Source organism: Bubalus bubalis, chromosome 12 (genome assembly GCF_019923935.1).
Source record: "Bubalus bubalis isolate 160015118507 breed Murrah chromosome 12, NDDB_SH_1, whole genome shotgun sequence".
NCBI classification, from domain to species: domain Eukaryota; kingdom Metazoa; phylum Chordata; class Mammalia; order Artiodactyla; family Bovidae; genus Bubalus; species Bubalus bubalis.
In genome coordinates this window covers 36,201,880-36,225,173 of record NC_059168.1, presented here as the reverse complement: position 1 = coordinate 36,225,173, position 23,294 = coordinate 36,201,880, and the positions used below count along the sequence as shown (strand labels likewise).

Sequence of the window (23,294 nt, the reverse complement as noted above, 5' to 3'; positions counted from 1 at the left end):
TCCTCACTTAGCCCAAACCATATTCTAATACAATACAATCAATGTGCTCATGACAAGGTGATAATTAGTATGTAGTCCTAGCAAAATGGGCCTGGTGATGTTTTTTATTTGCACCTCCTTTGTTTGGGAATATTGCCTTAAATAACAGAAAGGCAAATAAAATGACTTGGCAGGCCCACACAGAGAAGGAAGTTTTCTTAATAGCGAGTTGCCTTTATATGGGCATATTTCTACTTTCTAAAATAATGTCTCCATTATCTTGGTTAGAGTTCAACTCTTTTAAATCTATAAGAAATATGTGAGGCATGAGTATATGGGATGATTCACAGATTTGAAATAACACCTACTCTCCTTTGGTTCTGGCACAAAATGTGTCAGTGAAGCCTGCAATTAAGAAAATTACCTTGGGCTGTCCTGCCACAAGGATGGCAATGTCAATCTACTCATCCAGAGCAGAAGTGTGTTACAAAAATGAGTTTAGAAAACAATTCTACTCTAGCGATGACTGTGTCTTGGTGCCTTTGCCATGCCATCTAAATTTTTGTCATTAATAATAAGATTAATAATATTTACTAAATATTGTTATGCTATTTCTTGTAGTCATCAAAACAGCCCTATGAGATAGATACTATGATGGTTCCTATTTTACAGATGAGGAGGGGTTAAATAAGGGGCCCAAGATCATACTCTTAACCAGTGGTAGAGCTTGGATTTGAAGCCAGATCTCTCTGTCTCAGATGTTCATTCTTTTGATCAAGACTAGTTGCATAATTTGAAAAGCCCAGTACAAAATGAAAATATGGGGGGGCTCCATTCAAAAAGTATTAATAATCACAGGGCCCTGTGTGACTGAACAGGTTGTATACCCATGAGCTGGCAGCGCTCTCAACCATGAGCTTTCAATCACCTCCCTCCACCAAGTCCTTCCTCTCCGATATCTCAACCAAATTCAGCAAACATTTTGTCCAATCCACAGTGCTACTGTAAGAAGTCCTGTGTGAATTCCTGAGAGACACAGGTCCAGTCTGGAGACATTCATTTCTCAGTTAATCCTTTTACGTGCCTAAATTTCACATTATGCTCAACAGCAGAAAGTATCCTTTGAATATCAATCTTCTCTTTGGTTGGTCCCTAACACCTTCCTTTTAATCAGTCTGCTTCCCTCTTTTAAAAAATAAATAACTTAACCATTTCCATTTTAAGCATATAATATCACAGTGTCAGTACTGTTCCTCCCCGCTGTGATATTTGCAGCTGCTTCACCCTGATGATTGGAAAAGGCCTTGGATCCTCATAATTGTAGGGTCCTGATTAATGAACGCTTTGCCTCTCTGCATTTCCTTTTGAAGATCTTTCCAAACCTTTCACTTGGCACCTTCACTCAAGTGGAATGTCTGGAGCTTGGTGGACAGCATGTTTTGGTGTAAACCTTTTACCATCCAACACATATCTTGAGAACAAAGGAAGTCTGTTTGCAGTGTTTATCGAGTAATTGGGACATGCAAGTTACATTTCTAGGGAAAGGAACCAGTTGTGTGTGGACAGCTATGGTGGAGGAGAGTTTGCAGGCGGAGGACTAGGAGACAGAGAAGATGTTATCTCTGCCCCGGTGGGGATCCCCACCTAACACAATGTCTAGCCCCAGACTACCCCATCCTTCACACATTTTCACTGTGATTTCTTTTTCTACAAAAAATTAGGACTGTTCCTGTCTTCATTTCTTCCTAATATGGGGAAAGAAGGGAGGACTCACAGGCAGCCTCCGCCTGAGACTCTTCTGACTTTAGGACTTAAATGTGGGCTCCTGATTGATGCCTCCTTACTTCCTGTGGATAAAACTGAATGAGATTATAGATAATTTGTCATTGCAGCATGGAAAGAATAAGGCACAAGCAAATATTTAGAAAAGTAGTTTTCAACTGTATCAGACTCACTATCCCCTTTTTATAATGAAACATCCCTTCATTGTCCTGAAAGGGAATTCATAGATAGTATAATCTACTAATATACAGGGGAAAAAACCAACCACAACTCATTTTAATTGACATAATGCTTAAATTGTGATACAAAAGAGAAATAAAACTAGAGTTAGGGTTATGTTCAGATAATTATAAATAGCTTTTCACCCACATCAGTGCCTTAAAGGACATTTGATAGTAGGGTGGGACAATTTCTATGTCCTATGGAACTCCTCCAAACATCTGTCAATCCTGGCCCTCAGCCACCAAATACCAGTTAGCATGCCTTCAATCACTGTAATAACCAAAAATGTACCCACAGTTCCTATAACACATCATAAAAGGTGGTACTGCCCTGGCTGAGAACTACTGGTCTATGTAGGAGTGCCTCTGTATTAGATTTCTTTAGATTCTCCCTTGGTTAGGGGTTCTACATAATAGAATACGATATACTTGCCATACTCCCAGACTAAGAGTTCCAAGGCTTAACAAGCCTGAGCTCAACCAGCATGCATTTTCTATTTGTACACAACTATTTTTAGGACACTAGTTTTAAAATAGTACCCACATACACACACACTCCACTATCACCAAGGTCCCTGACCACAGAGTCACGTTAGGGAGTGGCCATGCTATGTATGGACTGATGGTTATATAGAGTGAAGCAGAAAGAGCCTTTATTTTGTGTCATATGTAAAACTTAGGGAGGCAGAATTGAGGATGTGTCAGTGTGGTGCATGGGTTGGCCTTGTACATTTTTCTTGGTACTCTCTGACCCTTACCTTGGGTTAAAGGAGACTATTGTAAACAAAGGTTCTGCCTGCTGAATACAAAATTGAAGCCAAACAGGGACCCAAAGGGAATAAGAGTCCCCTCACCCTCATGCCCCTGGACACATACTCCTAATTAGGATCAATCAAAATATCATTCACCAAATACTCAGAAAGATACCGAGATCTGGCCCAATTAAAAAAAAAAAAAAAGAATGCTTGTGGAAACTTCTCTGAGTCACACTCTAGCATTTAGCAGAGGTCAGTGTTTTCCCACCAGAACAAGCTAAAATTTGAATGAAATAAAAATTCTAGATTACCTAAGGGAAAACTTAAACAGCAAAATTCCTCTACACCAAGACCCATGATAAAACATTTGCCCCCTCTTAAATCATGCTCATTCAAGAATCTGTTTAAGCACAGCATGCTTTCTGGGTGGTACAATTCTTAATGGGCCATTAAGAAGAAAGAGGTTTTGAATCAATGAATGCGAGAGGAAAAAATGTGTTGCAACTAAGGAAAACATTCATTCATGTATAAGCCTAGGTGTTAGTCACTCAGTCGTGTCTGACTCTTAGTGACCCCATGGACTGTAGCCCACCAGGCTCCTCTGTCCATGGAATGCTCCAGGTAAAAATGGAGTGGGCAGCCATTCCCTTCTCCAGGGGTTCTTCCCAACCCTGGGATTGAACCTGTATCTCCTGCACTGCAGGCAGATTCTTTACTGTCTAAGCCACCACAGAAGTCCCCATTCATGTATACATTCACTTGTTTCCCTTCTCAGCTTAATTTCTCCTATTATACATTGCAAGTACCCTTAGTATCCTTCCTCCCAACACTTTGAGAAACTCAAATGATTCCACAATGATCCTTCTTAAAGGCAATATACCCTGTAGTCCATGCTTACACCTGTGCAAGCTTACACCTGTGCCTGGTGAAGGACCAAACCATGCAGAGATCTCACTTTAAATTTATGATCGTAAACCTTGAGTAGGTCCTTAATCCTGCCAGCAATCATACTATATTTCCCAAGTCCTTCTATTATCCCTCTTTCCCTAGTGGTATTACATACCTTCACCTCTGTCCTCAAACCTCAAACACCTAGTCACCACCTATTCTCATTTCACATATTCTCATATTCACATATTTCACTGAGGAAATAGAATGAGTCAGAAGAGAGCTCCCACAAACACCCACCAAATGCATGAGTGCCCAAGTCCTGGGTTCTTTCTTATGGCTATAGATGGAAACTTCGTGCCCCTACAAAAGACCAGTTGCTCTACTTGTAGACTAGATGCCCACTTACTGTCACCTCCTCAAGGACTCACTCCAGCAATTCTGTTCTCAATTCTTCCCTTTTCACTAGATCTTTTCCATCAGTTATGGACATTATTTCTCTCACCTCTGAAAAACCCTGTCTTGACCCTACTTCTTCTTCCATTTACGACTCCCATTCTTTTTCTTTTCTGGAGGTTGTCTATAGTCACCATCTCTACTACCTCCAAATCTCCCTTCCCAGTCTCTCTTAAACCTAATACAATCAGTATTTATCCAATCCACTCCAACTAAATTGCTCTTATCAAGATCACTTCAACCTCCCTGTTGCTATATCCAAAGGCTAAATATTCAGTCTTCCTCTTACTTGATTGGTTAGCAGAATACAATCACTCTCTCCTCCTTGAACCACTTTTCCACTTGGTTTATAGAAGGAGAAATATCTGGTCTTCTACCTATATCTCTGGTTCCTCCTTAGTCTTCTTTGCTGAGTTCTCTTCCAACACTCTGACTTCCAAAACTTGGGAGTATTCCAAAATTCAGTCCTCGAACCTTTCCTCTTTATCTTCTTCACTCACTTATTAGGTGACTCACTAGTCTCATGGCTTTAAATACCACCCAATATACGTTTTGTCCAGCCTGCATTTCTCCCCTGCACTAGACTCGCATATCCAGCAGCCTCCTTAAACCTCCACTTGGATGACTAATAGACATCTCAATTTAACAAGTCCAAAACTGAACTCCTGACCTCCTCTCACTACCTCCCTACTGCCAAACCCTGTGCCTCTTCTACTTTTCCCCAGATGCTCAAGCCAAAACCTAGAAGTCATCCCTGATGCCTTTCTTGCTCTCATTCCCCACATTTGATATGTCAACTCAACTGTCAACATATGTGTAGAATCTGACCACTTCTCATCATTCCACTATCATGATAACTGCTGTGTCTCACCTAAATTAGTGGAGGAGCCAACTAGTCTTCTACCTTCCATTTTGACACCATTCAGACTTCTCTTGTGTGTACAAGTCAGAGTGATGCTGATAAAACATAAACCAGAGAAGGTCACCCTTCCATTCAAAAACTTTCCAATGACATTTTTAGTAAAAGCTCAACTCCTCAAATTCCTTCAAAGCTCTTCACATTCTGCCCTTGCCTCATTTCTTTTCCAACTTTGTCCCCTATTTCCTTATCCTCCACCTCTTCCATTCTAGTAGCAGTCTCCCTACCCTTTGCTGTTCCTTAAACCTTCTAGGCACCTCAAGACCTTTGTGCTTACTGTTCCTGGGATGTTCTTCCCCCAGACATGACTCACTCACTCACCTCCTTCCCTCAGATGTTTCTTCCTCAGTGAGTCCTTCTCCGTTACACATCTGTGATGGCTCATTTTAGCTGTCAATTTGATTGGGTCACAGGGTGCCCAGACACTTGATCAAACATTATGCTGGCTTTAAGACTTAGGCCGGAACTATACTACTGGCCCTGCTAGCTCTTCAGCTTTGCTGACTACAGATCCTGGGACTTCTCAGTCCCTCTATGGGCCTTCTTCTCAGCCTCCATAACCACTGAGCCAATTCCTTATAACTAATGGGGATTAAATGACTGTATATTTATGCAATGCTTGGAAGAATGCCTAATATAGTATTATAGTAAGTGCTATATTAAGTAAAATAAATAAATAACTGTATATATATATATATATATATTATTTCTCTCAAGAATTTCACAGATAGTAGAAAGGAAAACATATCTATCAAAAGTACAGAGTACACAGTGGTAGTACAGAAGATGGTAAGGGTTAACTTCCCCTTAGACTCAAGGAAGGCTTCACAGAGACAGTGGTATTTAATGTGAATCTTAGAGAATGAAGAAGTGCTTACTAGACCAACAAGAAGGGCATTTCAGGCCAAGGACACAGAACAAATATTTAAATCAGGAGGCTCAGAGATAAGAATAAATCTGTCCTCCCACCTTCCAGGAAGTGGTGATCTGGAGTTGTCTCAATAAATCCAACTTGTTTTTCCTAATTTATCCTTTAATTTCTTTATTATGTAAGGGAAAGTGTTGGTAACACTGAATATTAAATTATAGTCATTTCACTGTGTGGGAGAGAAAATTTTAGAGATTGTTACACTCTTAGGTAATGCTTACCCCAATCAATTCAATGCACTGAGTGAAAAGAATTTGCTAGTTCTAAGTCACCTTAATATTCTCAAAAGAATCTTTTGTTGATTGATATTTACCATATGTTGAAAGAATCTTTCATTGATTGGTATTTACCATATCTTATCTGCTGATATGATCAGTGATAACCATTTTTCTTTAAAATGTTACATTAGAATTCATTTGTTTAATGAATTTTGATTTTTCCATTACTTCATTCATTTACTACCTAACTAAAAGTATGTTTTATTTATCGTCACATTGTCAGAGATATTAGTTCAGTTCAGTTCAGTTTAGCCGCTCAGCTATGTCCGACTCTTTGCGACACCATGAACCTCAGCATGCCGGGCCTCCCTGTCCGTCACCACCTCCCGGAGTCCACCCAAACCCAGATATTAGCTAATAGTATTAAAAAAAAAAAAAACCCTAACGTCCATTAAAATATTTTCTAATTTTTTTCCTACATTACAAAACATGATTTAAGGACAACATTACTTCACACACCTTTGACTAACTCCTTTCAAGTTAATGATCTAGAAATCAGTGGAGAAGGAACTTAAAGGGAAATGGTCAAGGGGTCATCCAGGAAGGCAACAGGAGCTGGGCAGGATTGATTGAAACACCACAATTAGATCCAGCCACTTTTCAGGATCTGGCCCAGAAACTCACTCCTTGCAATGCCCTAGGTACGAGCCCCAAGAGGCTGACTCATGCCGAGATAGAAGTAGATATTCAAATGCCAGTTTATTCATTTGCAGTGAGAAATTAACCTCTCACATGGACCAGCATGTTCTCATTGATTCCTTAAAGTCAAGGCAAAGAGAATTCATACTGAGAAAGTACTTTACTAATTTGCCATGGGAAATCTCTGCATAGGGACAGAAACTTCAATGTCTGTATGATCTGTATATTTTCTCCCTAGAGATAGCCTACCTGGGAAATCAAACCATAGTCAGAATATTACTCAGTAATAAGAATAGAGAGATGAACATGTGTGTGTGTGTGTGTGTGTGTGTGTTCAGTCATTCGGTCATGCCCGACTCTTGTGACCCCATGGACTGTAGCCTGCCAGGTTCCTCTGCCCATGGGATTTCCCAGACAAGAATACTGGAGTGGTTGCCATTTCCTTCTCCAAGATAAACATACAGAACTAGACTAAAAGACTGTGGTAGACAAAATAAAGGCCCCCCAAAGATGTCTACATCTTAACACTCAGAACCTGTGAATATGTTACCTTACACAGCAAAAGGACTTTGCAGGTGTGATTACATGAAGGATCTTGAGATGGGAAGATCATCCCTTGATTACTAAGTTGGTGAAGTGTGATCGCTCAATCCAGTCCAACTCTGCTACCCCATGGACTAAACAGTCCATGGAAATCTCCAGGCCAGAAGACTGGAGTGGGTAGCCTTTACCTTCTCCAGGGGATCTTCCCAAATTGGGAATCAAATCCAGGTCTCCCACATTGCAGGCAGATTCTTTACCAGTTGAGCCATCAGGGAAGCCCCAAAATACTGGAGTGGGTAGCCTATTCCTTCTCCAGGGAATCTTCCCGACCCAGAAATCAAACTGGGATCTTCTACACTGCAGGCAAATTCTTAATAAACTGAGCTATCAGGGAAGCCCGATTACTGAGGTAGGCTCAGTATAATTACAAGCTTCCTTATGAGAGAGAAAAAAGAAGGTCAAAGGCAGTAGAAAGGGGTGTAATGATGGAAACAAGAGGTTGGAGTGATGCCAGCAGGGGGCTATAAGCTGAAGAACACAGGCAGCCTCAAGAAGCTTACAAAGGCAAGAAAGTGGATTTCCCCTTAAAGACTCCAAGAAGGAATGCGGCACTGCTGACAGTTTGATCTTAGCTTAATGAGATGCATTTAAGATTCCTGATCTCCAGAACTATAATAGAACACATGTGCATTATAGTAAGCTATTCACTTCAGTTCAGCCGCTCAGTCGTGTCCAACTCTTTGCAATCCCGTGAACTGCAGCACACCAGGCTTCCCTGTCCATCACCAACTCCCGGAGTTTGTTCAAACGCATGTCCATAGAGTTGGTGATACCATCCAACCATCTCATCCTCTGTTGTCCCCTTCTCCTCCTGCCTTCACTATTTCCCAGCATCAGGGTCTTTTCCAGTGAGTCAGTTCTTCACATCAGGTGGCTAAAGTATTGGAGCTTCAGCTTCAGCATCTGTCCTTCCAGTGAATATTCAGGACTGATCTCCTTTAGGATTTTCTGGTTGGATCTCCTTGCAGTCCAAGGGACTCTCAAGAGTCTCTCCAACACCACAGTTCAAAAGCATCAATTCTTTGACGTTCAGTCTTCTTTACGGTCCAACTCTCATATCCATACATGACTACTGGAAAAACTATAGCTTTGACTAGACAGACTTTGTCAGTAAAATAATGTCTCTGCTTTGTGATAATGCTATCTAGGTTTGTCATAGCTTTTCTTCCAAGGAGCAAGTGTCTTTTAACTTCATGGCTACAGTCACCATCTGCAGTGATTCTGGAGCCCAAGAAAATAAAGTCTGTCACTGTTTCCATTGTTTTCCCATCTGTTTCCCCAGCCATGAAGTGATGGGACCGGATGCCATGATCTTAGCTTTTTTTGAAAGTTGAATTTTAATATTAATCTTTTAGGTTGTAGTAATTCATTCAGCAAAAGGAAACTAATACTGACTCTGAGGCAGTAATTAAGATTACATTCAGCTGTGAGAGGTAGAAATTCCCACATATAAGTAGCTTGAACAAAGTAGACTTGAACAAGTTATGACCTCTCACAAAAATGAAGTCCTGATTAAACAGTCCAAGACTGATAAAGCAGATCACCATTACCAAGTACCCAGGCTTCCACTATCTTGTTACTCTCCATACTTAACACATGGTTTCAACTTCATGATAGCTCAAGATAGCTGCTTAATCTCCAGCCATCACATACATATTCTAACCAGCAGGAAGAAAGAAAAAGTAAGGGTAAAGGAAAGCATTCCCTTTTCTTATGGAAACTTCTGAAAGTTGCACACACCATGTCAGCATGCATCTCATAGACAAACAATTGGTCATAGAGCCACACATAGTTTCAAAGGAAGCTGGAAGTACCATCCTTATTCTGGGTAACTTAGTGCTCTTTGAAAAATAAAGCCTCCTATTTCCAAGGAAAAGGAAGAAAAGAAATAAGGACAACTTACAAAACCTAATAATGACAACTTACAAAGCCTTATGAAACATCGCTTCATTCACGTTCAATTCTTTTCGACCCTATGGACTGTAGCCCACCAGGCTCCTCTGTTCATGGGATTCTCCAGGCAAGAATACTGGAATGGGTTGCCATGACCTCCTCCAGGTTTCCTGACTCAGGGATTGAACCTGTGTCTCTTGTGTCTCTGCATCAGCGGGTGGGTTCTTTACCACCAGTGCCACCCGAGAAGCCCAGTAACCCTGGCATTCACCTCCAATCAGAATCAGAAACATGCAAGCTAAGATTCCCTTTCCTAATCTGAGTTGGATGGATGCTGCCAGTTTTGCCTATGTGTGTGTTTTTTTAAATCTAGGAACTGAACGCCAATCAATCCTTTTTAGACTGATATCTTTAGGACATATTAAAATATCTTCAATTAGGTTACTAACATTTTAGCTGGCCCAAGTCTGTCCCTTTTAGGTAATTATATATTTTTCTGCCATGATCCTACAATTTATTCTCAGAGGACCATTTTATTTCCTCATTCACAAGTCCTTGGAAGATACTTCTCCATGCCCCTAAAGGATGATAACAAATTATAAAAGCATTGAGTTAAAGCCTGGTGCCAACAGGTAAGTTTCACTCTCTTCCATGGCTGCTAATCATACTCAGAAATTCCAATCCTAGAATTGTCTGAAATTTGTCCCAATATGAAACAAAATGTGAGCATGTAGATAGTTGAGATAAGTCCAAAACCACTACTTGAAAGATAATTATGTGATGTGCCTCTGAAACTCCTTTTAGCTAGAGTCAAGGCTGGTCTAATAAGTAGGTGAAGTGAATACTGATGCTCATGGAATTACAACATGGCAGATGCAATTAATATCCCCGTTTTGCTGATGAAGTAACTGAGGCCTAGAAAAATTAACCAAATTTTCCCAAAGCTAGGGCTATTCAATGTCAAAGCGAGGACTCAGACTTCTTAACCAGAGTCCGACTCTAAATTATTACACTATTGATATAATTCAAGAAACCTGGGTAAATGCCCTGCTGCAAAATATTTCTTCATTATTTTAAAAAATACCTCAAATTTCAAACGCTATTTTGGTCCTGAAAAAGAATATAATAGCATAAGTAAAGCTGTTTAGAGAATCCAGGGGAAGATACCATTATGTTCTATCTCCATGACCAATACCTTATTTTACGCCACCATCATCTACTACCTGGATTACCAAAATTGCCATCCAACTGGTCCATATTCTGCCAGGATGGCTCCTTCCAATCTGTTCTCCACATTATAGCCAGAATGATCTTCCCCAAATGTACATCTGATCATGTTATTCCCCTTTTAAACCCTTTCAGGGCTTCTTCATTGCCTTCAACATAGTCTATACTAGTGGTTCTCAACCCTGTTAGGAAAAAATTTATATAACAAATAATTTTCATCAAATTTACTACCTCCTTCCCTTACTATCCAGAAAGGAAACTCATGTAACATTAGTCCAATTTTTAAATGTTTGGCCATGATTACATTAGAAAGTGAATTCTGTAAGTTGCAGGACAGTGGAGACAGTACTACCTCCTCCCACTGCCCACCCTGAGAGATAACTGCTGGTCTAAACCCTTTGATGTGATTTGTTAAGTATTTGTGTTCCGGACTCTTCTCACGCTCAACCAACACTATCACTAGTCAGTCTGTCTTGGCCTTAAGTCCTCATAAACTACCTAAATGACCGATACACACGATGGTCTTTATCACTTACTGTTCTGTAGAAACCACCTTCTTTACCTGGAACTCTCCATCATCCTCTCTCCAGCTTTATCTGGCTAATTCCTCCTCACTCAGGTTTCTGCTTAGAAGCAATTTCCTCCATAAAGCCTTCTCTTGTTACATCAGTGACACCTGGCATCCTGAAATTTCCTCTATTAGAGCACATGTCAGTCCCACTGTTGCAATGATCTCTTTACTTCTTTAGCCACTCCCTGAAAAATGAGTTTCTTGAGGACATAGACTATGTTGTGGCCACTGTTACAGCTTGTTATACTTGTTAGAGGAAAAGGAAGCTGGAGAGCATAGAAGACTAACTTAGCAAAACTATCTTATATTGGGAGTATTACGATCAGCTATTATTTTTTAGAAACATTGTTTTGGAAATGCATAAAAATGAAAAAATACAAAATACATTTTGAGAAAAAAGTATAACAAACCGGACAAACATTACCTGCCAGGTTATTAAGGTCAACATCAGCAGGGATTAGTCATGTGATAGTATGTATCTTTGTTATGATGTGATAAAAATGGCACTTTAAACGCTACAGTTTCCTCCCCCAAACCATAATACCAGCATAATCAAAAGAAAAATAACAGACAAATCCCAATGGAGGGACATCCCACATTCTAAAAATACTTAACGAGTACTCTTCAAAATTATTAAGGTCATCAAAAACAAAGAAAGTCAGAAACTGTCGTAGCCTAGAACAGCCTAAAGGACCCGATGGCTAAATGTAATCTGATATCCTAGATCGGATTCCGAAACAGAAAGAGGACATTAGGCAACACTTAAGGGAATATGAATAAAGCATGTACATTAATTAATAATAATGTAGAAATATGATTCATTAATTGTAACAAATATTACCATGCTAATATAAGATGTTAATAACAGAGGAAACTGGGTACAGAGTATATGGGAACTCTCTATACAATCTTGCAATTTTTTGGTAAATCTAAAATCGCTCTAAACTTGAAAGTTTATTTTTTTAATGGGCAAAATATTTAGACACTGTACCCCCCCCAAAATTATCTATAAATGCAATATGAAAAAAATTCAACGTGCTTAGTCATAAAGCTAATGCAAACTGTCATAATGTAATACCACAAGAGACACATTAGAATGGTTAAAATGCAAAAGACTCGCAAAATCAAGTATTCATGAGGATACAGAGCAATTGAACCATTGATTATGGTTATGGAAATGCTAAAATGACAATTACTCTTTAAAAGTATGGAGGTTTTATAATGAAGTTAAACAAACATTTTTCACGAGATCCAGCAATTCCACTCCAAGGTATTTACTCAAGAATAATAAAATATATGTTCACACATACATACATAAAATGTAAAATGGTATCATCATCCACAAAAATAACAACACAATAAAAAACACAATCACTTGGAAATTCACGGAAACTTTTTGAGATAACCATAAGGTTATAGTCTCAGGTTATGCATGCTAAAGTATTTAAGGGTAAAATGTTATATCTACATCTTATTTTCAAATGATTCAGCAAAAGAAAAAAGGAAGGAAAGAATGGAGAGAGGAAGGAAGGAAAGGAGAGAGAGAATCAAATGTGACAAAATATTAACAACTGATGATCAAGAAAAAGAGTATAGGAGTCTTGTTATTCTTGCAACTTTTCCATAGATTTGAAATTTTTCAGAATAGAAAGTTGTGGGGAAAAGCAAGCTTAGTAATAGCACTAGTAAGATGACATAAATTTCTCTAGGGGTTAATTTTTATTTTTCACTTTGCTCATTGGCCAAAGGCTAGCAACGTATATATGTAGTCTGAGCACTTATAATGTGACTCTCTTCACAAAACAGTCTGTGAACTGTTTATTAAACTGTGAACTGTTTATTAAAGTTTCTCCAGATGGTCAATTAAATTTAGAGTTATATGTTTACACCAGTACACCTCAGCTGTAAAATAAAAAGTTCTATCATACAACATCTTTTGTACCCTAGATAATGTGCAAGTTATTTGTTCAGTTATTTTGGAATCAGGTAGACATTTTTATCCAGGATTGATTTTTTTTAAAAAGAAGGCAGAATAGGCAATAAAGACAAGCTAATTTTTAATTTAAAAGAATAATTCTTTATATGTTTATTTCAATAATGCTCAGACATTCTGGGAATCCCACTTTGGTTCTTCAGAGCCTACTTGTAAATGAAATCCTTATAATTCTATGGCCATTAAACCAGGTTTTTTTTTTTTTTTGATGTTGAGTTATATGAGATATATATATATATGTGTATGGGTACACACACATATATATATGTATTAGATATTAATTCTTTGTTGGTCATATCATTTATAAATATTTTCTCCCATTCAGTAGGTTGTCCTAATGAAATCATTAAAAAATAGTTTAAATACACTCACATTTTATTTTGGACAAAATGGCATCAGAACATGTGATCACTCAAATTATTAACCTTTCTTTTTTTCAAATGAATTTTTGGCATTTTCAAAAGATCAACTCTACCTTAACAAATCAAAAATTGCAATCATAAATACTACATGGGAGGCCAGGAGTTGGTAAACTTTTTCTGTAAAGGTTCAGATAATAAACATTTTAGGCTTCATAGGTCATGGGTTCTGTCATGTGTGCATGCTAAGTCACTTCAGTTGTGTCCGACTCTGCAACCCTATGGACTGTAGCCTGCCAGGCTTCTCTGTCCATGGGGATTCTCCAGGCAAGAATACTGGAGTGGGTTGCCATATTCTCCTGGGAAACCCATGGGTTCTGTCACAACTAATCAACTCTGCAGCTATAGTGTAAAAGGAGCCAAAGACACTACTATAATGAATGAGCTTACCTGTACTGCAATAACATTTTATTTACAAAAATAGTTGGTGAAACAGATTTGGTCTTCTAGTTTGTTGATTCTGGTTTTAGGTAATAACAGAATAACTGAAATAACTATGTTGCTTTCTATAATGATGGCAACTACTAGGACATATTGTTTTTGGCTTAAAAAAAGTTTTTTCCACCCACTGGTTTATAATCAATAGTAAGGTATTTTAAGGGGCTTCCCTGGTGGCACTAGTGGTAAAGAACCTTCCTGTCAATACAGGAGCCATAAGAGCCGTGAGTTTGATCCCTGGGTCAGGAAGATCCCCTGGAGGAGGACCTGGCAACCCACTCCACTATACTCTCCAGTACTCTCAGTACTCTAGCACACACATGCACACAAGGTATTTTAAGGCCTTGTTTAAAAGCAATATTTTCATTGACCATAACATCAACAAGAACAAAATGTACAGGAATAAATCTAACAAAGGATATAAAAGACCTGTATTCAAAAAATTATAAGACACTGATGAAATACACTGAAGATGACACAAACAGATGGGAAGATATTCTATGTTAATGGGTTGTAAGAATTAATATTGGTAAAATAACCATACTACCTAAGGCAATCTACAAATTCAATGCAACCCCTACCAAAATACCAATAGCATTTTTCACAAACAATTCTATAACTTGTACGGAACCACAAAAGATCCCAAATAGCCAAAATAATCTTGAGAAAGAAAGATAAAGCTGGAGGGATCATGTTCCCTGAGTTCAAAGTACATTACAAAGCTACAATCACCAGAACAGTGTGGTATTGGCACAAAAACAGACACATACATTAATGGAACAGAATAGAGAACCCAGGAACAAACCAACACACTTATGGGCAATTAATCTATGACAAAAGGAGCAAGAATATACAGTGAGAAAAGGACAGCTTCTTCAATAAACTGGGAAAACTAGAAAGCTACATGGAAAAGAATCAATCTGGAGTACTCTATTATACCATGCACAAAAGTAAATTCAAAATAGATTAAAGACTTAAATGTAAGACCTGTGACCAAAAAATTCCTATAAGAAAACACAGACAGAACCCTATTTGGTGTAAATCATAATTTTTTTTTGGTTTCTGTTTCCTAAAGCAAAGGAAACAAAAGCAAAAATAAACAAATAGACCCTAATTAAACTTAAAACCTTTGGCACAGCAAAGGAAACCTTAAACAAAACAAAAAGACCACCTACTGAATGGGAGAAAATATTTGTAAATGATATGACCAACAAAGAATTAATATCTAATACATATACATATATATATATATCTCATACAACCCAACATCAAAAAAAAAAAAACTGGTTTAAAAGTGGGCAAAAAATCTGAATAGACATTTTTCTAATGAAGACATGAAAATGGCCAATAGGTACATGAAAAGATGCTCAACACTGTTAATCATTCGAGAAATGAAAATTAAAACCACAATGAGTTATCATCTCACACCTGTCAGAATAGCTATCATCAAAAAGACCACAAATAATATACATTGGTGACAATTTTGGAGAAAAGGGAATGGATAAAAGGGAATCCTTATAAACTTTGTGGGAAGGTAAATTGGTACAATCATTATGGAAAACAGTATGGAGATTTCTCAAAAAATTAAAAACAGAACTATCATATGATCCAGCAATATAGGAAAGATACATGAACCCTTATGTTCATTGCAGCATTATTTACAATAGCCAAAGCATGGAAGCAACCTAAGTGCCCATCAATAGGTGAATGCACAAAGGTTGTGTGTGTATATACAATGGACTATTACTCAGCCACAAAAAAGAATGAAATCTGATCATTTTTGACATCATGGATGCAGCTAGAGACTATTATGCTAAGTGAAATAAGTCAGACAGAGAAAGACATGTACCATATGATTTCACTTAATATGCGGAATCTCAAAAAAAAAAACAGATAAATGGACAAACAAATATAATAAAACAGAATTATAGATACAAAGAACAATCAGGTATTTGCCAGAGGGGAGGAGGAGGAAAGAAATAGTTGAGAGAGATTTCAGGTACAAACTTTCAGTTGCAAAATAAATGAGTCATGGGTATGAAATGTACTGTGTGGGTAATACAGGCAATAACTATACAATATCTTTGTATGGTGACATATTCTAATTAGATTTATTGTGGTGACAAGTTTGAAATGTAGAAATACCTAACCATTCTTTTGCATAACAGGAAGTAAAATTCTTTGGTAGGTCGATTATATTTCAAAAGCTAACAAACATAACAAAAGAGATCAGACTTCTGAATAGCAGAGGTGGAGGGTGGGGGAGGGAGAACTGGATGAAAGTAGGAAGTAAGCAAAAGTTACAAATTTTCAGTTATAAGACAAATACGTGCAAGGGTTGTACTGTACAACATAATAAATACAATTAACACTGTTGTATGTTATATAGAAAAATTGTTAAAAGAGTAAATTCTAAGAGTTCTCATCACAAAAATTTTTTTCTTATTTCTTTAATTTTGTACCTATATGAGATAATGGATGTTCACTAAACTTATTGTGATAATAACTTCATGATGTATGTAAATCAAATCATTACTCTGTATACCTTAAACTTATACTGTGCTATATGTCAATGATATCGCTGTAAAACTGGAAGGAAAAAAAATAAAAGCATATTTTTAAACAGCATTTGTGGAAAGTATTGCACTGATATTTCCTCTCCCAGAGGGGAAGCAATCACAATACAATTAGAGTTTTATCATTCAATCAGCAGGAGCTGTATTTTGACTTTTAAGATGATCATTAAAAATAAAAACCCAATACATCATCCCACTGCTGTTATAGATTCCATTCTTCAGAAAGTCATCAGAGGTCAACTCACTTAGTATCAGTATATCTTGGTAAAAATCACAGAAAAAAAAAAAAAAAACATAAAGATAAAACACAGCAGACACAAAAATATTCAATGGCAAAACGATAATGTGACTGGACTTCCCTGCTGGTCCAGCAGTTGGGAGTCCACCTGTAAGGGCAGAGGACATGGGTTTGACCCCTCGCCTGAGAGGATTCCACATGCCACAGGGCAACTGGGCCCGTGTGCCACAATTACTGAACCCACACTCATACTGAAGCCTGCATGCCCCAGAGCCTGTGCTCTGCCAACTAGAGAAACCACCACAACGAGAAGCCTGAACGCCACAACTAGAGAGTAGCCCCTCCTTGCCACAACTAGAGAAAGCCCTCGCACAGCAGTGAAGATCCAGTGCAGCCAAAAATAAATGAATAAATAAATAAAATTAAAAAGAAAATAGGTGACCAATACTCAATTGGCAAAAAAAAAATCAGCTTATCCAAAACATCTATGAGAACACAAGATGAAAGCAATCTGCAGACTACTTCTCTCATCGTTTACTAATTTCACTGTCATATGAAAACAAAACATATTTCCTTCACATTCACAAATTGTAATAAATAAAACTAAAAATCTTTCTCAGATAGACATTGATGTTTGCAAACACTTGCTATAAAGAGCAAAAAGGATAAACGCTTCTATTTAATAAACAACTGTGCTTTTGGTTCATTTAAAATCTGTTATTTCAGTTAATGTTACAATTTTCAGACCTTCAAGAAGGACCTAGATGAACAAATCATACTTATTCAGTTTTTTTCCCTTTTTATATTTTTCTCCCCCTATATTAGTGATTCTCAAATGCAGTCCTTGAACCAGCAGCATCAACTAGGAATCATCTAAAATTTGTTAAAAATGAAAATTCTTGCTGTCTCCCCACCACTACTGTGGAGGCAGAGGCTCATGTGCATTCCAGATGAGCAGTACCCATAATCTACTGCCATGGCCAAGAAAGTACCCACAACCTACCGCCATGGCTGAAGAAGGCATTGTTGCTGGAGATGTAATAGACATTAATCCTGCTTTACAAGAGGTGCTGAAGACCATCGTCATCCATGATGGCCTGGCACGTGGAACTCACAAAGCTGCCAAACTCTTAGACAAGTGCCAAGTCCATCTTTGCATGCTTCCATCCAACTGTGATGAGCCTCTATGTCAAGTTGGTGGAGGTCCTTTGTTTCTTTGTTGTTTTTTGTTGTTGTTGTTGTTTTTTAATATTTCCCAGTGGAAACAGTGTCAGACTTTATTTTTGGGGGCTCCAAAATCACTGCAGATGGTGACTGCAGCCATGAAATTAAAAGACGCTTACTCCTTGGAAGGAAAGTTATGACCAACCTAGATAGCATATTCAAAAGCAGAGACATTACTTTGCCAACAAAGGTTCATCTAGTCAAGGCTATGGCTTTTCCAGTAGTCATGTATGGATGTGAGAGTTGGACTGTGAAGAAGGCTGAGTGCTGAAGAATTGATGCTTTTGAACTGTGGTGTTGGAGAAGACTCTTGAGAGTCCCTTGGACTGCAAGGAGATGCAACCAGTCCATTCTGAAGGAGATAAGCCCTGGGATTTCTTTGGAAGGAATGATGCTAAAGCTGAAAGTCCAGTACTTTGGCCACCTCATGCGAAGAGTTGACTCATTGGAAAAGACCCTGATGCTGGGAGGGATTGGGGGCAGGAGGAGAAGGGGACGACAGAGGATGAGATGGCTGGATGGCATCGCTGACTCGATGGACGTGAGTCTGAGTGAACTCCGGGAGTTTGTGATGGACAGGGAGACCTGGCGTGCTGCGATTCATGGGATCTCAAAGAGTCGGACACGACTGAGCGACTGAACTGAACTGAATCAACTTGTGCCACAGTCAGCTCCCAGTCTTGTTTTTGCTGACTGTACAGAGCTTCACCATCTTTGGCAGCAAAGATGTTTGAATGCAAAGATGCACATATGCATCTTTGGCTGCACATATGCACCTTTGGCTGCAAAGATCTTTGCATCTTTGGATGCAAAGAGCTGACTGTGGCACAGACCATGAACTCCTTATTGCCAAATTCAGACTTAAATTGAAGAAAGCAGGGAAAACCACTAGACCATTCAGATGTGACCTAAATCAAATCCCTTACGATTATATAGTGGAAGTGAGAAATAAATTCAAGGGATCAGATCTGATAGAGTGCCTGAAGAACTATGGATGGAGGTTCATGACACTGAACAGGAGGCAGAGATCAAGACCATCCTCAAGGAAAAGAAATGCAAAAAGGCAAAATGGTTGTCTGAGGTGGCCTTACAAATAGTGTTTTTCTTTTTTGACTGCCTTGGGTCATAGTTGAGGCATGTGTGAGATTTTAGTTCCCCAACCAGGGATCAAACCACTGCCTGCTGCACTGGCAGGTGGATTCTCAACCACTGGACCCCAGGGACATCCGTCCCCCTGTAGTCTTTATTTGTGAGTCTCAAATTCTGGGTTTACTCCTGGACATCATGTGACTTGGGGTGGTCACTTTCCCACAGACAATTGGCATCCTTGACACTGTTTCTTGAGGAATAGTGCTGCCCTGAGTTTCCGCTCTCTTGTAGTGAATGCATAGACCCACGTGAGTCTGTGTTGAGATCCTCTTTTCATTGATAAACTTAGGTTTTTGTAAAAATTTCATTTATTTTTAATTGGAGGATGATTGCTTTACAATTCTGTGTTGAAAGGCAAAGGAGAAAAGGAAAGATAAACCCATTTGAATGCAGAGTTCCAAAGAATAGTAAGGAGAGATAAGAAAGCCTTCCTCAGTGATCAGTGCAAAGAAATAGAGGAAAACAATAGAATGGGGAAGTCTAGAGATCTCTTCAAGAAAATTAAGGGATACCAAGGGAACATTTCATGCAAAGATGGGCACAGTAAAGGACCGAAATGGTATAGACTTAACAGAAGCAGAAGATATTAAGAAGAGGTGGCAAGAATACACAGAAGAGCTATACAAAAAAGAACTTCATGACCCAGATAATCATGATGGTTTGATCAACAACCTAGAGCCAGACATCCTGGAATGCAAAATCAAGTGGGCCTTAGGAAGCATCACTATGAACAAAGCTAGTGGAGGTAATGGAATTCCAGTTGAGCTATTTCAAATCCTGAAAGATGATGCTGTGAAAGTGCTGCACTCAATATGCCAGCAAATTTGGAAAACTCAGCAGTGGCCACAGGACTGGAAAAGGTCAGTTTTCATTCCAATCCCAAAGAAAGGCAATGCCAAAGAATGCTCAAACTACCACACATTTCACTCATCTCACATGCTAGCAAAGTAATGCTCAAAATTCTCCAAGCCAGGCTTCAACAGTATGTGAACCATGAACTTCCAGATGCTCAAGTTGGTTTTAGAAAAGGCAGAGGAACCAGAGATCAAATTGCCAACATCCGCTGGATCATCGAAAAAGCAAGAGAGTTCCAGAAAAACATCTACTTCTTCTTTATTGACTATGCCAAAGCCTTTGACTTGTGTGGATCACAATAAATTGTGGAAAATTCTTCAAGAGATGGGAATACCAGGCCACCTGACTTTCCTCTTGAGAAACCTGTATGCAAGTCAGGAAGCAACAGTTAGAACTGGACATGGAACAACAGACTGGTTCCAAATAGGAAAAGGAATACATCAAAGCTGTATATAATCACCCTGCTTATTTAACTTTAATGCAGAGTACATCATGTGAAATGCCGGGCTGGATGAAGCACAAGCTGGAATCAAGACTGCCAGGAGAAATATCAATAATCTCAGATATGCAGATGACACCAGCCTTATGGCAGAAAGCAAAGATAAACTAAAGAGCCTCTTGATGAAAGCGAAAGAGGAGAGTGAAAAAGTTGGCTTAAAACCCAACATTCAGAAAATGAAGATCATGGCATCTGGTCCTATCATTTCATGGCAAATAGATGGGGAAACAGTGGAAACAGTGACAGACTATTTTTTGGGTTCCAAAATCACTGCAGATGGTGACTATAGCCATGAAATTAAAGGACGCTTGCTCCTTGGAAGAAAAGTTATGACCAACCTAGACAGCATATTCAAAAGCAGAGACATTACTTTGCCAACAAAGGTCCATTTAGTCAGAACTATGGATTTTCCAATAGTAATGAATAGATGTGAGAGTCAGTTATAAAGAAAGCTGAGCACCGAAGTATTGATGCTTTTGAACTGTGGTGCTGGAGAAGACTCTTCAGAGTCCCTTGGACTGCAAGGATATCCAACAAGTCCATCCTACAGGAAATTAGTCCTGAATATTCATTGGAAGGACGGATGTTGAAGCTGAAGCTCCAATACTTTGGACACCTGATGTGAAGAACTGACTCATTGGAAAAGACCCTGATGCTGGGAAAGATTGAAGGCAGGAGGAGAAGGGGATGACAGAGGATGAGATGGCTGGATGGCATCACCGACTCAATGGACATGAGTCTGAGTGAACTCTGGGAGTTGGTGATGGATAAGGGAGGCCTCACGTGCTGCAGTCCATGGGGTCACAAATAGTTGGACATGACTGAGAGACTGAACTGAACTCAATCAACTTGTAATTAAATTACAGATAAAATTAACATGATATGTTAATGAAATAGTAAATAGCTGAGACTGCCAATAAGAAATCAGTTGACTTTTTTCCACATGGAAATTTTTTCCACATTGATAACAGAATATTACCCCTTAGAAAAAGAACGGCAGCTTGGCTTTCTTTAGAATTGTAGGGATATGAGCATTTGCACATAGATTCCTGAAAATTGCTTAGCATTCCAAGGCACTTATTTAAATCCTGTGAGAAGTCTGATAGTGCAGGTGAGAAAGGAAGCACACCAATTCATTCCTTTCACACGTATGAGAGAGGCTCCTACTCCCTCCCCACCAGCCTGGGGCTTCTCTCCCCATGCACACAAACTGGTGGAGGCCTCTGTGCTATACACCAAATCAATGCAATTAAGGCTGATGACAACAAGAAACTACGGGAATGGGTTGTTATTGTTGTTGTTTAGTCATTAAGTTGTGTCTGACTCTTTTGTGACCCCATGGACTGGAGCCTGCCAGGCTTCTCTGTCCATGGGATTTTTTCAGGCATGAATACTGGAATGGGCTGCCATTTCCTTCTCCAAGGGATCTTCCCAAACCAGGGATCAAACTCACGTCTCCTGCATCGGCAGGTGGATTCTTTACCACTTAGCCACCAGGGAAGCCCCAGAGGAATGGGTAGATTCTCTTAAAACTGACTGAGAGGGAAAACCCAGTAAAGTGGTTGGTTGCATCTGTGTGGTAGTTAAGGACTATGGCAAAGAGTCTCAGGCACACGATGCCATCAAGGAGTACTTCAGATGCAAGAAATGAACACATAAAAAACGTGGCTCTGGTTTCTTAAAAAGAAAAGGAGGAAAGAAACACAAATTTGGGGGCCTTACCTCAAGACTTCTTAAGTCAGAATCACTGGAGTAGGGCCCAGTAACAGCTCTCCAGGTGGTACTGATGCATACGCAGTTTTGTGGACCATACTCTCAGTTATCAGGTCCCAGCACAGGCACATCTTGAGTCTCTTCAGCTTTTTCATGTTCTACCAGCTCAGATTTAAAGGAGAGGAGAGTGAAAATGGCTTACAAATGGAAGCCTATACTCACTCATATCTGCTTCTCCTTCCACTCATGACCACCTGCCTAAGTCGAACGTAGACTTAACATAGTAGCACTGAGGCATCTACACTTCCTTACTCTGCTAACGCTCAAGGATACTGCAAGATGGAGGTAGAGAGGGATACTATTTTTCATAAGAAGAATTACAGAGCAATTGACTCCTAAATTATGTGTACATACAACATCAACTGCAATAATATTTCAGATATATTTTAAAAAGAGATCCATTAAAACTTTCCCTTATACAACATGTGCTTATATAGGTCCCATCTTTGTATAATAATGGGGAATAAAAATGTCACAGAAATAAGTGCACTCTCAGAGTGTGATGAAAATTTACATCCAAATACAAAAGTGAGTGAGCACTCTGCTTTCAGTTTCTTTCTGTTTGGACTTAACCCCTGCTTGGTTAAAGAAATTAGAAAAATTAAAACTGTATACAGTAACAAGTCTCTTCCCAATTAAAAGCCATTAAAAAAATAAAGATGTAACCAATGAATAGAGACCCTGGTATATGCACCACATTGTGGTAAGCACTGATGAGGGAGGAGAGACTGTAAGTATAAAAAATGCAAAAACACAACAAACAAAAAGCTACCCTAGAACAGCTACTGTAGAGTTACAGATGATCAGAGGATGAAACAGCAATGTGAGCTGAAGTGAGATGCAGAAACTGAACTGGTCTTTCAAGGAGGGATGTAGGGAGATGGGAAGGAAAATTCCAGACAGGCAAATGTCATGAGCAAAGTCCCTGAATATCACACTTGGCATATTTGGAGAATTACCAACTAGACTGATTTAGCTGGAGTGGACATCC

At 38.9% G+C, this 23,294-nt stretch overlaps 1 pseudogene; it reads left to right on the top strand.

Annotated features, from left to right (window-relative positions):
• Positions 1 to 17,420: 17,420 nt before the first annotated feature.
• LOC102407919 lies at positions 17,421 to 22,181 on the top strand (annotated as a pseudogene).
• Positions 22,182 to 23,294: the final 1,113 nt, after the last annotated feature.